Genomic DNA, 15,009 nt, shown 5'->3' on the forward strand with positions numbered 1-15,009 from the left:
CTCCAATTTCAGAGGCTCTTGAAATGGGCCAAGAACCTGGGGTCCAAGAACACCAATGATTTCATAGGTTGAACTTTAAATGTAATTAGTATTTTGGAACTCTATTTTAATTTGTATTCAATTCTATATTATTTTATCTTTATTTATATGCAGTGGATAAATATAGTTATATATAATGTGTACAATACAATATTGTACATATTATATCTATTTAATGGTTATAGCTTATTTAAATTATAATTCAGAGACAGAGTCATCAGACTGTCAAATGAATCATTGACACAAAAAATTCAAAAAGATACAAAAAAAAAAAGTTTAAGGAATCCCATGTAAGTGTAATTTGACTTTTAAATTAGTTGCCTCCTCAGAGCTATGGTCTTTATTTCTTTTGTTGTTTTTGTTTTCTTGTCTCTCTTGTTAATAACTACCTCTAGATTCACTTATATATTTACTTGTTCTTGTGTATTTCACCTGGGAAATGAAAAACTAATATACTCTAGAGTGATTTTCTGAAAGCTCATAAAAGTCAACTGTACAAACTTATCACACATAGATTTAATGACATTTATTTTGCCAGTCTTAAGGGTTTGGGAGGTATCACTTCATATACACAGTAAGAACCTCAGAGTAAGTTTGAAATTGCCCATAATATTCTCCACTAGTATGATTTCCAATAGGATAGAAATTTTGTATTATTCATTCCTGAAACCCAGGAGTCTAGTGCATTTCCTAACACGTGGTAGATGTTCAATCTATGTTTGGGCATAAAGGCATAAAAAACATGAGATGATGCTGTTCTGTTGTAAAAAGCCTGAACTACACAACAGTGAGAGAGTTTTGCAGATATCTTTGCTTGAGATAATCCTCAATTTTGGAACAAATAGAATTTAATGGCTTTCCTAATTCCTTTAGAAAATGTATTGATATTGAGAAGTTGATTTTTGCTCTATCACTGGGATTCAGAATTGATTGATTTATAAATATAGAGACTTATTTGTAAGTTAAGTTTACTGACATTTATTTTAAGAGTTCTTCCTTTGGATCATGACAATTTAAAATCGATAACTTTTCTGTTTCTTCTTATTAATCAATACAAGTTTTTGACATTGTTATAGAATGTTTGACATATTTTTTAACACTGAAAGTCATTCATTTATTCATTCAATTAAGTGCCTGTTGGCTTTTAGCAAGTATTTCCTGATATAGCTGGTTACTTTGACCTCTGCTTACTACAATGCTCCATCTTCAATTTTGAAATATGCTTACCTACTGAGTCAGAACTCTCATCTAGAAGTTATTTTACTATTGTCTTTCTTAATTCTTAAAATTTTTAGCTTTAAGCTCTGACTCTGACATCATGACATAAGCATGACAGTTATTCATAGAGAACCATGCCAGCATAATAAAAATATAAAATGAATATTTATGGTTCTCAAGATAGTTACTGCTGAAATTATTTTTATGGGCATGTTTTTGAGATTTCCTTTGAGATTTCCAATAGCTTTGTTATATTTTATAAGAAACACATTCTCTATAACCTTGTGGTACATAATCTGTATAAATCAATGAGAACAAAGAAATTTATTTGGAAGCCTGTTTTTTGTTTTTTTATTTTGTTTTTCTTAAATAATATTTTCAAGCCTGAGATAATTTTTAAAACTGGAAGAACGGCCACACTGGAAATCAGATCTGGATTCCAGCCAATATTCTGTTAAAGAGTCTTCCAGGGATCCCTGGGTGGCGCAGCAGTTTGGCGCCTGCCTTTGGCCCAGGGCGCGATCCTGGAGACCCGGGATCGAATCCCACGTCGGGCTCCCGGTGCATGGAGCCTGCTTCTCCCTCTGCCTATGTCTCTGCCTCTCTCTCTCTCTCTCTCTGTGACTATCATAAATAAATAAAAAAAAAAAAAAAAAAAAGAGTCTTCCAACCTTGGCACTAAGGTTAAAATGGACCCCTTATATTGTACCATGAATATTTGCATGGACTGAAATGAAATCATCCTATTTGAAATAACCTTTTTCAGACTTCTGCTCTCTAACATATATAGTGAAAGGTTTTAGAAAAATTGGCTTGTTGCCAATGTATTCATATCATTGCATGCAGCCATCTGGCAAATATTTTCCTTAATTGCTTTTTGGGGTGTTATGCATAGCAAGGAACTACTGTAGCTCTCTTGACTACAATTTCTACATTAATACGGAACTTGATCCTCTGATAGTAGTTACTTGCACTTTCCATTTTTCCTTTACACCCTTTGCTTAATTTCTAAATTTCCCTTTCACAGGTACATGAATTACTATTTGTAATAAAAGACGTGAGATATTTACTGGTTGTTTCAATAAAAATTATGTACTTATATGAACATATATACATGTATGTATGTTCATATGTATAGCTATATAAAATATAGTGAATCCATACACATACACTAAAAATTCTGATGAGAAGACAGACATTTATTGTTCACATAATGTACCATTAATGATGTGGATTTTGTAATATTTTACCTGCTGAAGAAACTTTAATATATTTTAATATTCGAACTGAACATTCGCTTTTTTCTGTATGTCTTCAGACATTTTAATCATAAATTTCTCATAAAACCATTCAATAGCTTACAACCGAGTGTTGTAAATACTAAGTATATCAGAACTTTGGACCTATTAATTGTGGACGTTTAAAATTTTATTTAAATTTTTATCAGTGCTTGGCTACTACTGCAGACTGCCTGAATCAGAATATGCTGGAATATGGTCTAGACATATAATTTCCTTTAAATTTCTCACGTCACTATGATGTGTATAAACTTCCTTGAAACCCACTGCTTTTTATGTAGATTATGCTTCGTTTAAATCTTGTTTTAAGTTTAGAAACTTTTTAATAAATCATGATATTATAAAGCCTACTTTTTTCCTTTAAAATAGAATAAAAATGAGATAAAATCAGCACAGTGAATAACCTGCATTTGACTGCTCAAAAGAAGTTTCCAAAATCCCTAATTTTCTTTTTTTTTTAAGATTTTATTTATTTATTCATGAGAGAGAGAGAGAGGCAGAGACACAGGCAGAGAGAGAAGCAGGCTCCACGCAGGCAGCCTGACGTGGGACTCCATCCCTGGTCACCAGGATCACGGCCCGGGCTGAAGGTGGCGCTAAACCGCTGAGCCAGCTGGACTGCCCCCAAATCCCTGATTTTCAAAGAAACTTTAAAGTTTCAAGAAACTTTTTTTTTTTTTTTTTAAGATTTTATACTTTATTCGTGAGAGACAAAGACAGAGAGGCAGAGACAGGCAGAGGGAGAAACAAGTTCCCTGCAGGGAGTCTGATGCGGGACTCGATCCAAAACCCAGGACCAGGGATCATACCCTGAGCCAAAGACAGACACCCAACCACTGGGCCACCCAGGTGTCTCAACAAACTTTAAGAGTACTCTTAGCAGTTTATCCAATTTCATGTCCCCTAAAATACTTGCTATGTTTCTTGGACATAGTAGATATTAGCACCTATAAATTCAATAAATGAAGGGTGTTTAGAAGAGTATATAGAAGAGTATACAAATGATAGAATAATATTTATTTTGCAATGCATTGAATTCCACATCATAGTTGTAAATTTATATGTATTAATAAGCTCAATTTTACGTCATGATAGGTAGATTTTCATAGGATAAAGTTGAATATTGGTTCTTAGAAACTTGTCTTATTACTAAACTAATTCAAACTATATTCAACAGGTATTTAAATTATATTTATATATGGAAATATGAAAGCCCACTTTATAGTTGATTCACCTAATTATGCTCCACAATGCTACTATAGTAGCAGACAAAGACACTTGAAGCACAGTAAAATGTCATATAGCCCTACTAAGTCAGAACATTAATGGCATCAGAAATATTATCTCCAGTAAGTTCTTATAATTTTTTTAAAGAATCCATTTTTATAATACTGATGTTTTATGACTTCATGTTATAGATGTTATATGCTTCTGCAACATAAAATGTCATGCTTAATAATTTTCTTGATTTTGTCACAATTTGGAATCCAGGTTATTTTAAATTGATACCTTAGTTTCTTAGCATATAAATTGGAGATAATGTAACTATTTTGGTAATGATTATTAAATAAAAGGATAAAAGCACTGATTCATTCAGTAGGAACCCAATGCTGCTTGGTTTGGTATCTATAACATCTGCAGTTAACTCAGATTATTATAGATACTAAATAATGTCTTATTAAAACTATGAGGGGATAATTTGAATATGGATGAGGAGATAGCCAGTGTCTCTTTCTTTAGGATGTACAAAGTATTGGGATCCCTAGGTGGCGCAGCGGTTTGGCGCCTGCCTTCGGCCTAGGGCGCGATCCTGGAGACCCGGGATCGAATCCCACGTCGGGCTCCCAGTGCATGGAGCCTGCTTCTCCCTCTGCCTGTGTCTCTGCCTCTCTCTCTCTCTCTGTGACTATCATAAATAAATAAAAAAAAATAAAAATTTAAAAAAAAAAAAAAAAAAAAAAAAAAAAAGGATGTACAAAGTATTTATAAATGTCTACATAAGCCAAAATCGTATTAATGGATATCTCTCAGAATTTTAACATTGTCTTTAGAAAATTAAAAAAATACATTATGCTGATTATTGAATATTAAAAACAAATAGGGGCTTTTATACCAAGAAGAGCTTAAATAATGTTTGATACACTTAATGAAGCAAACTTGGTTTTAGCTTTGACAGAAAAAAAGTTCTGGGACAATTGGATCTTCTTTAAATTCAAAGGAACCTGGGCCATGATAATAAGCACCGTGAGTGCTCTGTGAACAGTGATTTAATGCATGTTAAATTACTACTGGTTTTTAAATTTCATCATGCTTTAGTTTTACTTGTATTTAATTTGTAAACTCTAGATTTAATATTTGTATTATAATTTCTAAACAGGAAACCTAGAAAACATTTTCCTTTATAATCATACTATTTGATATACTATAATCCAAATACAGACTCTGCAGTCAATAAGGATGAAGCAGTTAATTCTGCTCAGGGGAGTGCTGGAAGGTTTTGCCAAGATGATGCCATTTTGAGAATTCTCATCTTGAAGAATGAATACAGGAATGGTAGGCCAAGACAGGGCAAGAGAAAGGCTAAGGGCAGTAAGATACATAAAAAGGCAAAAAACAACAAAACAAGAGAAAACTTACTACATGAGGAAGTGACAGAAATATAGATAATTGTTAAGGATCTTTTGTGCTCAGTGAGAGAATTCAGATTTCAATACATTGCCACTGAATCCAACAAATACCAAAAGCAAGGGAACATAAAATAGACATTTATAAGTCACTTGTATGTATATTGGCTTTTTGTAAATTAAATCATGTTTTATATAACATTAGAACCCTGTTGGGTAAGGCCCCCTGAAGTAAATGGTTTGTAATGGAAATAAATTGCCCTACCACTTGTGATGAGCATAGCATAACAACCAAAGTTGTTGAATCACTTTGTTGTACACCTGAAACTAATGTAACATTATGTGTCAACTATACTAAAAAATAATAATAAATAAGTTTTTATTTTTAATAACTGCTAAAATAAATTAAAAATGAGTAGTGATCCTCGTTTCAGAAATACCTGAAACATTTATCTGCTTATGAACAATTTTATTATCTGCCTTCTCTGCTGAGTAATTAGATATGAAACTTTTAGGTATTACAGAACCATATCATCCAAGATGGACCTTTGTGCCCCAAGAAAAAATACTACCCAATCAGAAAGCAACAAATTCCAAGTATTAGAACTGCTCAATGAGAGTACACTGTATGCATAAATCCAAAGCCACGTTTCAGTGTGCCTTGGCTACTTAATCAACAATCAGACCTTCTTTGAGAATTTTTTCATGGTAATTGTTTGCTGATTTAACTACCTTTGCTACCTTATTTTATTTATTATTTTATTTTTGTTTTCTTAGTTTTATTACATTGAGGACCATATAGTAATTTTCCATAATAATTTTGCATGGAATGTAGAACCTGCTAAATCAGATGGTTTGACAAAATATGTTTAATCTAGATTGTTTTCTTAAATAAACTTGGTGTAACATTGTAAAAAAAAAAAAAGATACCACCCTATAAATTATCTAAAAAATAAAATAGGGAAAACAGAAACAAGACATATTGTAGATTATGTGGTCAAATTTTTTGCATACATATAACACATAGCACAGAATCATAATATTGTTATGTTAAAATGCAAATTGTCCCATTAATTGGGCAAAACTTCAGCAAAATTGAGGTTTAATTTAAAGGGTAGGAAAGAGGGGTGCCTGGGTGGCTCAGTCGGTTAAGTGTCTGCCTTCGGATCAAGTACTGCTCCCAGAGTCCCGGGATCAAGTGCCCTATCAGGCTCCCTGTTCAGTGGGGGAATCTTCTCCCTCTGCCCCTCATTCTGAATGTTCTCTCTCTCTCCCTCTCTCTCTCTCTCCCCCTTTCTCTCTCAAATAAATAAAATCTTAAAAAAAAAAAAAGGATAGGAAGGAATGTGTGCAAGGGTGAGTTTTGGCAGTCAAGAAGAAACAGTATTATCTATGCCCGATGTTTGTCTCCGTCTTTGCACCGTTTTCCTATGACTAGGCACTCGAAGACATGGAACTTTGGTGCTTGAAGGAAATTAAAGCCATTCTGTTGAATCTGTCATGCCAAGCCAGGGAATCAAGTCTAGGACTCTAGCACAAAGGGACAAACTAGATTGTCCACAGAGAGCTGTGGGGTTTGCCCACAGAGAGCTGAATAAGAACCTGATTTTTAGAAGCAGGACACAAAGTTATTATGACTCTTCAAATAACCAACCTGTAATATATATTGCAGCTATGAATTATATTGGTTTATTCAGGTATTTGTTCCCAAGTCAAGTATAGCGTAAGAACTTGTCAGCTGGTAGGAATGAATATGGATATGATGGCAGAGAACTAAACCTATAAGCATAAGAAGACCCTCCCCAAATGATAAAATATCACACAATTGAAGTGCATAGAAATTGGTTGACTGCAAAATTCTCAAAAAGGTAAACTGCATATCATAATGAAATACAAATGTTCTAGACTCACCGAAAGCTATAATATAATCTGTTTAAGAAAAGTATGACTGTCAGTTTTCCAAGTTAAATAATAAGACTATGCCTCTGAATTATGAAGCAACTTTTTAATACATTATTATTTTTTTGTGACTATGAACTTAAGTAACCAATTAATGGAAATGCTGTTGACACATAAGTCGCTTTGAAGTTGATTACAATTAGTTGCTAGAAAGAATTCCAAGGTATATTGAAAGTCTAACAGCTATAAATATTTCCAGGGTATAAAGTGCAATAGAAAAATTTTAAAGTGTGGAATGTAGCATTGGACAATTGTATGTGACCTTGAATCAATTGACAATGAATAGAATAGAACATATTAAAGAAACATTTTAATTATCAGCTCAAACCATTTAAATGTCTTCACACTAATAAAATGCAATCTGTACTAAGCAGCAGGGGAGGATGGAATTGTCTGTCTCAGTTGTAATATTAATACCAATTAAAAGATTTTGTAATATTAAGAGCCTGGGCAGGCAGATATCTATTAAGTATCATGATTTTATTCTTAGTCCATTTTTAAATTAGAATGACTTGAGTAAAATACTTAGAATCTTCTTTATTTTAGCTTATTTGTGGCAAAATATATATTAAGTTTCAAGCCTTATTTAATGGATGTATTTAACAATAGATCAAAATTTGGTTATAAGATAATATGAGTGCTTGGTAAGTGGTACTACTTATTTGGAGATTATAATAAGAGAGATCTTAAGGAAAAAATCTTGGACATTCTCACCTGTATACAGCTACTTAGTTTATGTTCAAAGAGACCCATGGAAAAATAAATTAGTTTAGTTTAGTTCTTAAAATTCCCAGCATAAGTTTTCTCATTGCATCATTTCATCTCATGCAGTGTTTTTATATTCAACTAAAATGATCTACTTTAATTTATAAACATATTTTCTCTTTCTGTGGTTTATGTTTAGTGAGGTAAATGTTGAGAGTGGACTATAAGAGTTTCACACTTAATAAGCAGCGGTTGAACAGGATTTTTAAAAATCTGGATTCGTACATTGATACTTGTTTATGTTTGGTCTTAACATAAAAATAATCCTGAGTCTATGATCTATACTGATGTTGCATTGCTATGTGCTTGCTTTATTTACACTGTGAAATTTCTACTCTCAGTATCCTATCAAGAGGTAAATTTGAGAACATGAAATGGTAATGAGCAAGAGTTAAGAACTGATTCCCATTTCTGTGTTGATAATGGGCTTAGGTTGCATTTTAAAGCATAGTGGTACATCTGGTGCTGGGGGAGCAGATCTTGGTTACATGAAGCAGGAAGATTAGAGAAACTTTCAGCCAGTCATGAGAATGGATCTGTGCACAGACATATGGACTGGTGATATCCCTTCACAGGAGGACTGAGAAGAAGACACAGTGGCAAATACTAGAAACCCATTATCCTCAAAAAAGTGGTACTTGACACACTTTTGCTGTCCACCCACCTCCAACCCCCTCGAAAGCAGCATTGAATTATGGCAAAGTGGTCAGAGTGGAAGAACCTGAGAAACTTGTCCTGAGCATAGTCTCTGAGGAGTAGACTGGGATTGGAAGTGCTGGATAATATTTTATTATAAATTCAGTAATTTATGTCACTGTCATGGGTTTGGTTGAGAACAAAGAAAATAAACAGTTGTTCCTTCTGCCACACAATAGTCGACATACTATGATAGATAAAACTTGGCCATGCAGTTCACTGTTTTCCCTTATCTCCCATCAAGTTCATTTTACCTTGAGACATTTTATTAGTTGCAGAACATCACCATCTTGGTAATTATTGCACTTAAATTTGGTAATAGATTTGAAATACATACAAAAATACACTATTTACAAGTTATGATAATTCTAAGCTATCATGTTATTTAATGTTCATAACTTAAAGTTTTAATCACCTAAGGTCTACAAGCTGAAAGAATTGAAGTTGACTCTTGAACACAGGTTTGAATTGTGTGGGTCCATTTATACATGGATTTTTTACAGTACAGACTGTAAATATAGACTGTCTTTTATAACTTTCTTAATAAGCTTCTTTGTCTAGGTTACTTTATTGTGAGAATACAATATTAATATGCATAACATACAAAATATGTGTGAATTTACTAATTATTTATAAGCCTCTGGTCAGTAGTACACTATTAGTAGCAGGTAAATTGGGGGGGAGCATCAAAAGTTATACACAGACTTTCTACTACACAGGGGCATCAGCACACTAACCCCCATGCTGTTCAAGTGTCAACTGTAATTTCTTAAACACTTCTTCAAATAGTTACTTAAGAGCACTGGGCCACTCCATGACTGATGTACTGTAAGAATCTTTCATGAAATACAAATTCTTACAGATTCAAGAAAAATAAGAGAGCTAAATAACTCTCTTTCCAGAGTTATTTCATGAGTGTTGTGAAAGGTGAGCTTGTATTTGTGAGGACAGATTTACCTGTATTAATCAACAGGCAAGATTTCTTTGTTGACTGGAAACAAATGAAGCAAGCATTCCATTCTCTGGGCAACCAGAGAGATTATAGGACAAGTCAGCTACACGGTTGCCCAAGACTATAATCTACAAGGAGTGTTAGAATGTCTTTGAAAGGCAATAAGGTAGAGATCATCTTATTTACCAGAATTCCCCTTGAGGAAGAATATGTTTTGTAGTTGAAGGAGGTCCTTTGATAAGTCACTGATGTGTAGGTGTAAAGGGAAGAGAGAGAGAGAGTGAGTGAGGAGAATGGGAAGTGGGGAGGAACCACCAAACTGGGCAGTAAGGGGGCTTTCTATATAAGAGAAGTACATGGCTTTTTATTAATCTCCCCAAACAGAGACACATGCGCGTGTGCACATGAATTACTAATATCAGGAATTGCTACCAATACTTCTTTCCCATCTTTCTTTCATAAATCACTGAATAAATTTTCCTAAAAGATTTTATTTATTTATTCATGAGAAACAGAGAGTGAGGCAGAGACATAGGCAGAGGGAGAAGCAGGTTCCTCGCAGGGAACCCGATGTGGGACTTGATCCCCAGATTGGCATCACACCCTGAGCTGAAGGCAGACGCTCAACCACCCAGGCATCGCAATCACTGAATAAATTTTAACAGTCTTAAACTCTCTGCTAAATAAGCCTAAATATTATTTTTTAAATTATGCCTTTTTTTTTTTTTAGGTTCAGCTCCAAGGTCAACAACATCCTTTCCCCAAATATAAACTTAGCAATTGATGGGCAGTTTCATCCAAAATCCATGAAAACTTTTTGCTTAACAGTAGTGCATCTGATTTTTTTGTAAAGCATTTTTATTATTAGAAACAATATGCTGTCATATTCACCAGGCATGGTGATAAATCATTTAGGAACAAGCTTTATTTAATCTGTACAACAGCCATAGGTAACATATGTTATGAGCCAGGATTCAAGTTTAATTCAAATCTGACTGACCCTAGAGTCCTTGGCACCTTGGTATTTTCAGTGTATTTCAGGAAATAGCCTTAATTTAGGTACCAAACCTATAGTTACACTCTTTGCCACCTAGTGTGTTAAACAGGATTATTTGTTTCTTTTGTGTTGAGCTATAGAAGTTATCTAGATAAAGAGAGGAAAATATAATGAAATATCTTGTAAAATCCATGTTATAGGAAGGGCAGCACATATTTTCTGAAAAAATACATAGGTCTGAGATTGAGATGCTGTTAATTTCCTTTCTCCTACAGTCACTGCTTCTCTCCTCATGTTCCTTTTATTGTCCTCTCTCTCTGAAAATGAGCTTCTTTTGCTCCGTAGACCTATAATAGAAATATACTGTCAAGTTCAGCCTGTAAAATGCTGTTCTGGCCAGATTATAAATCCTGACAGATAGAGCCTTGTTAGTGCTCTTTGCCCTGAGTCTTTATACCTTTATACTGTTGAAGATGCAGAGAAAATTACATATTATTGGTACTGATTTAAAATGATACAGTGACTCTAGAACTCAGTTTGGTAGTTTCTTAGAAAACTTCATATGTGGGGCACCTGGGTGGCTCAGTCAGTTAAGCATCTATTCTTGGCTCAGAACATAATCTCGGGGTCCTGGGATGGAGCCCTGCATCAGGCTCTCTGCTCCAAGGGGAGTTTGCTTCTCCCTCTCCCTATGTGCCTCCCCCATTCATTCTTTTTCTCTCTCTCAAACAAATAAAGTCCATAAGAAAAATTAAAAATAAAAAAATGAAACTGTATATGTAGTTAACCATATGACCCAACAATTGCATTCTTTAGTTTGTATTCCAGAAAAATGAAAATATGTATTTACATAAAACCTGCATGCAGGGCAGCCCCGGTGGCACAGTGTTTTAGGTGGCGCAGTGGTTTAGCGTCGCCTGCAGCCCAGGGCGTGATACTGGAGACCCGGGATCAAGTCCCACATCGGGCTCCCTGCATGGAGCCTGCTTCTCCCTCTGCCTGTGTCTCTGCCTCTCTCTCTCTCTCTCTCTCTCTCTCTCTCTCTCAATCTGTGTGTGTTTCTCATGAATAAATACAAACAAAATCTTAAAAAAAAAAAAAAAACCTGCATGCAGATGCCCATTTCAGCTTTATTTGTAATAACCCCAAACTGGAATTAGCTCAGCAATCTTTCAACAGGTGAATTGTTACATAAACTGTAGAACATACATTCCATGGAATAGTAGTCTGTTTAATAGGGAATGGTTAAATTTGTAACAAGTTTGATGAATATCAGGTCATTGTGCTGAATGAAAAAAAATCCAGAAAAGTTGTATACTGTATTATTTTTTATCTAAAATTTTTGAAGTGGCAAAATTTGGAAATAGAGAACACATTATTGAGTCATAGGGTCAAAGATGTTAGTGGGACAGGTGAAAAGAAGAGTGTATATGAGGACAAAAAGCAAGAGGACAGATCCTGTGGTGTTGGAAGCATTCCCTATTGTTATGACTATGGTGGTAGATTTACAAAATTATACAGTTAATAAAATCGTAGAGAGCTTAATAAACATATAATACACATACCAAATGACTGTAAGCTAACTCGAGGAAATCTGAATAATATAGGTGGTCTCTACCAATGACAATATCTTATTTGTGATGTTATACTATAGTTTTGCAGAAGGCTGTCATCAGAGAAAATTGGGCAATGTGTGTATGTGGTGTATTTGTGTTGCTGTATTGTATTTTGTATCACATCTTCATGTGAATCTTCAATAATCTCTGTTAAAATCTCAACTTGAAAATATACATAACTAAGTAAATACTTGTCCCATGAAAGAATAAGTGAACAAGTCAGTGAAGAATTTCTAGCTATGTGTGGATCTGTAATAACTTATGACTGCTTTCTCTTAAACTTATTAAAAACCTAAAATTACTACTAAACCTCCTAGACACATAGGAGGATAGGCATTCTCATGTGACTGGTATGGATTTAGTATATCTAACTTGTAACTTTAGTACTGTTTAGAGTTGCCAATTATTGACTAAAGGTTAAGCTACAATTTGAAATTGTTTAAAATAATAATTTTTGGTAAATGCTTCCCAATTTCAACTGGTTTATAAATAACATTTTATATTGTTACCTCACTTAAAATATGATACGTAGTTCATGACCTCATAAAATATACTAGGAAGCCATATTTCTCAAACTCTGAGTATGGCATGCTATATCAAGAACTTTCAAGGTAAAAGCATTGGGATGATGCTATTATGAACAGTGCTTTTGAGTATATGTTCATATTATACAGCCTTTTACACCTTTTACTGAAGAAAAATCTTATTATTATTTTTTTTAATCTTATTTTTCTGTCTTCGGTTCTCCACAGGCTCATTAGCATTTGAAACATGTTTTGTAAATCTTCGGGTTTCATATAAACATAGCTACCCATTATGTCAGAACTTCACAGAAGTATATAAATATCACAAAGATTGACAACATGAAATAACTAGGTGCACCCCACATGCAATGGAAGAGTACACATCCTGTTTTTTGATAGATTTTATTTTAAAAAATTGCCTAACATAAATAAAAACACGATATTAGGGGTGATTCTTTGAAGGACATTCCAGACATTCTACAAATGAACCTCTTGATCAGCTCAGATCAATGGAACTGAGTTTTTGGCAACCACATATTGACCGCTGCCACTAAATATACATATGCACCTGAAATCTTGGTGATTTATTTGATAGGACAATATCTGAAAATCAATTTCTACTTTGAGTGCAACCTGCTAAGATATACCAAAGCTAAATTCTAAGTGTTTGTTTTATTTTCCTTCCTTCTGTGAATGAATTTCACTTACACTAAAGATGTGTAGGAAGTGAAGCTCATGGTACTGTGTGGGTGTTTTTGTGCTTTCCACCTATTTTTTGTGTAACTTTTCAATTTTTGAGAATTACAGTCTTTCCAAGTAAAGCATTTTATGAAATATGCTTGTGGAGTCCAGATTGTTGAAATAAGTATGGTAATTACCCATGCTTTGCATTCTTTAGTAATGTCAGCATTTCTAAATAGCCAGCTCCAATTTTCTTTCTATGATATCTAATTTCTATGAAGTACTTATTAAATTATACAACGGTTAGTGAAAAGTTAATTTGAGTAAAGTCACATATTTAATATGGATGCCAAGACAATTGGCAATGTAAGTACAATGTCTTAAGATTGAAGTTTTTTTTCTTCTCACTCAAATAATTACTGTTAACTCTTGAGAAACTCCCAGAGAGTTTTATTTCTTGATACAATACAGGCTGTGCTCTCAGCACAAGACATTATAATGAAGGAGAAATATTTGCAATCAAGTTTAGACCTTGAAATATATTTGGGTATTTGCATTAAAGGAAATCACTAAAATCATGACTGCCGCAAGTAAAGCAAACAAGTTTGTAAAAAAAAAAAAAAAAAGAAAGAAAGAAATAATGAAATTAGGATTAGTTTCTTAGAGGGACTTAAGTTCTGATATAAATAATTTTAGTTTGAAGTTACACAAAACAATCTCTTGGCAAGAGGAATAATGATGTCACTGGAAATACGCTGATTTTAGAAGTCTTTAATATATTTAACAATAAACATTGAATGTAAAAGGATAGAACCGATATTTTTTACTGATCAGTTTATTTGTGAAGATCAAAATCTACAGAATAAAAACGTGTGATGATGGAAAGATCATAGAGTATAAAGAACTTCTATAGAACCAACTCCAAATGTTAAGGATATTCTAAGAGAAGCTCCATGAATCTAGTGAACTTATGTGCTTCAGATTTTCCATATATGTATGTGTTCATTTTTCTACAAAGAGTAATACATGCTGTGTCAGAAACTTTCAGGATAAAACAGTTTGGGCAATGCTGTCTGGAACAGAGCCATAGCGATGTACTCACATTAAAACAGCAACACAGCTAAGAGCTGTTCGAAGAACACACTTAAGGATTATTTTTAATGTAATCAGCTCATTGAAATGCCTATTTCTTAAATGTTGCTTGAATAAATAAAATAGAGCTTTTCATTCTTTGAGCCTGAGCAAAAAGATATGAAGATCTCTCTCTATATATAGATAGAATGATAGATAGATAGATAGATAGATAGATAGATAGATAGATAGATAGATATAGATATATATGTATATCTTCTGGGTTATCAGATATTTGATGAAGATTCTTTCCATGAAGGATAAGAGGAAAATCTCTCTAATAACAGAATCTTTCTTCTCTTTTTCCTACCTCTATCCATTTGCATGGGAAGAAATATAACTAGTTTGACCAAAAAAAATAAAAAATAAAAAATAAAATCTCCCCAAACCTAGAGAGAAAATTCAAGCTAAACTGAAGTAGAAGACTAGTAAAATAATTATTTTGATAACAGAAACAGGCATCATCCATATCGTCCATTTCCCAGACCTTTGGGTCTCAGGCCTCTAGA

At 33.6% G+C, this 15,009-nt stretch overlaps 1 protein-coding gene across 3 annotated transcripts in view; it reads left to right on the forward strand.

The window, feature by feature from the left end:
• NCAM2 (neural cell adhesion molecule 2) overlaps positions 1-15,009 on the forward strand; it is a 515,691-nt gene that overhangs the window by 207,431 nt on the left and 293,251 nt on the right. The window lies entirely within an intron of this gene.

The sequence above is a fragment of the Canis aureus genome, chromosome 30 (assembly GCF_053574225.1).
Source record: "Canis aureus isolate CA01 chromosome 30, VMU_Caureus_v.1.0, whole genome shotgun sequence".
Classification (NCBI taxonomy): domain Eukaryota; kingdom Metazoa; phylum Chordata; class Mammalia; order Carnivora; family Canidae; genus Canis; species Canis aureus.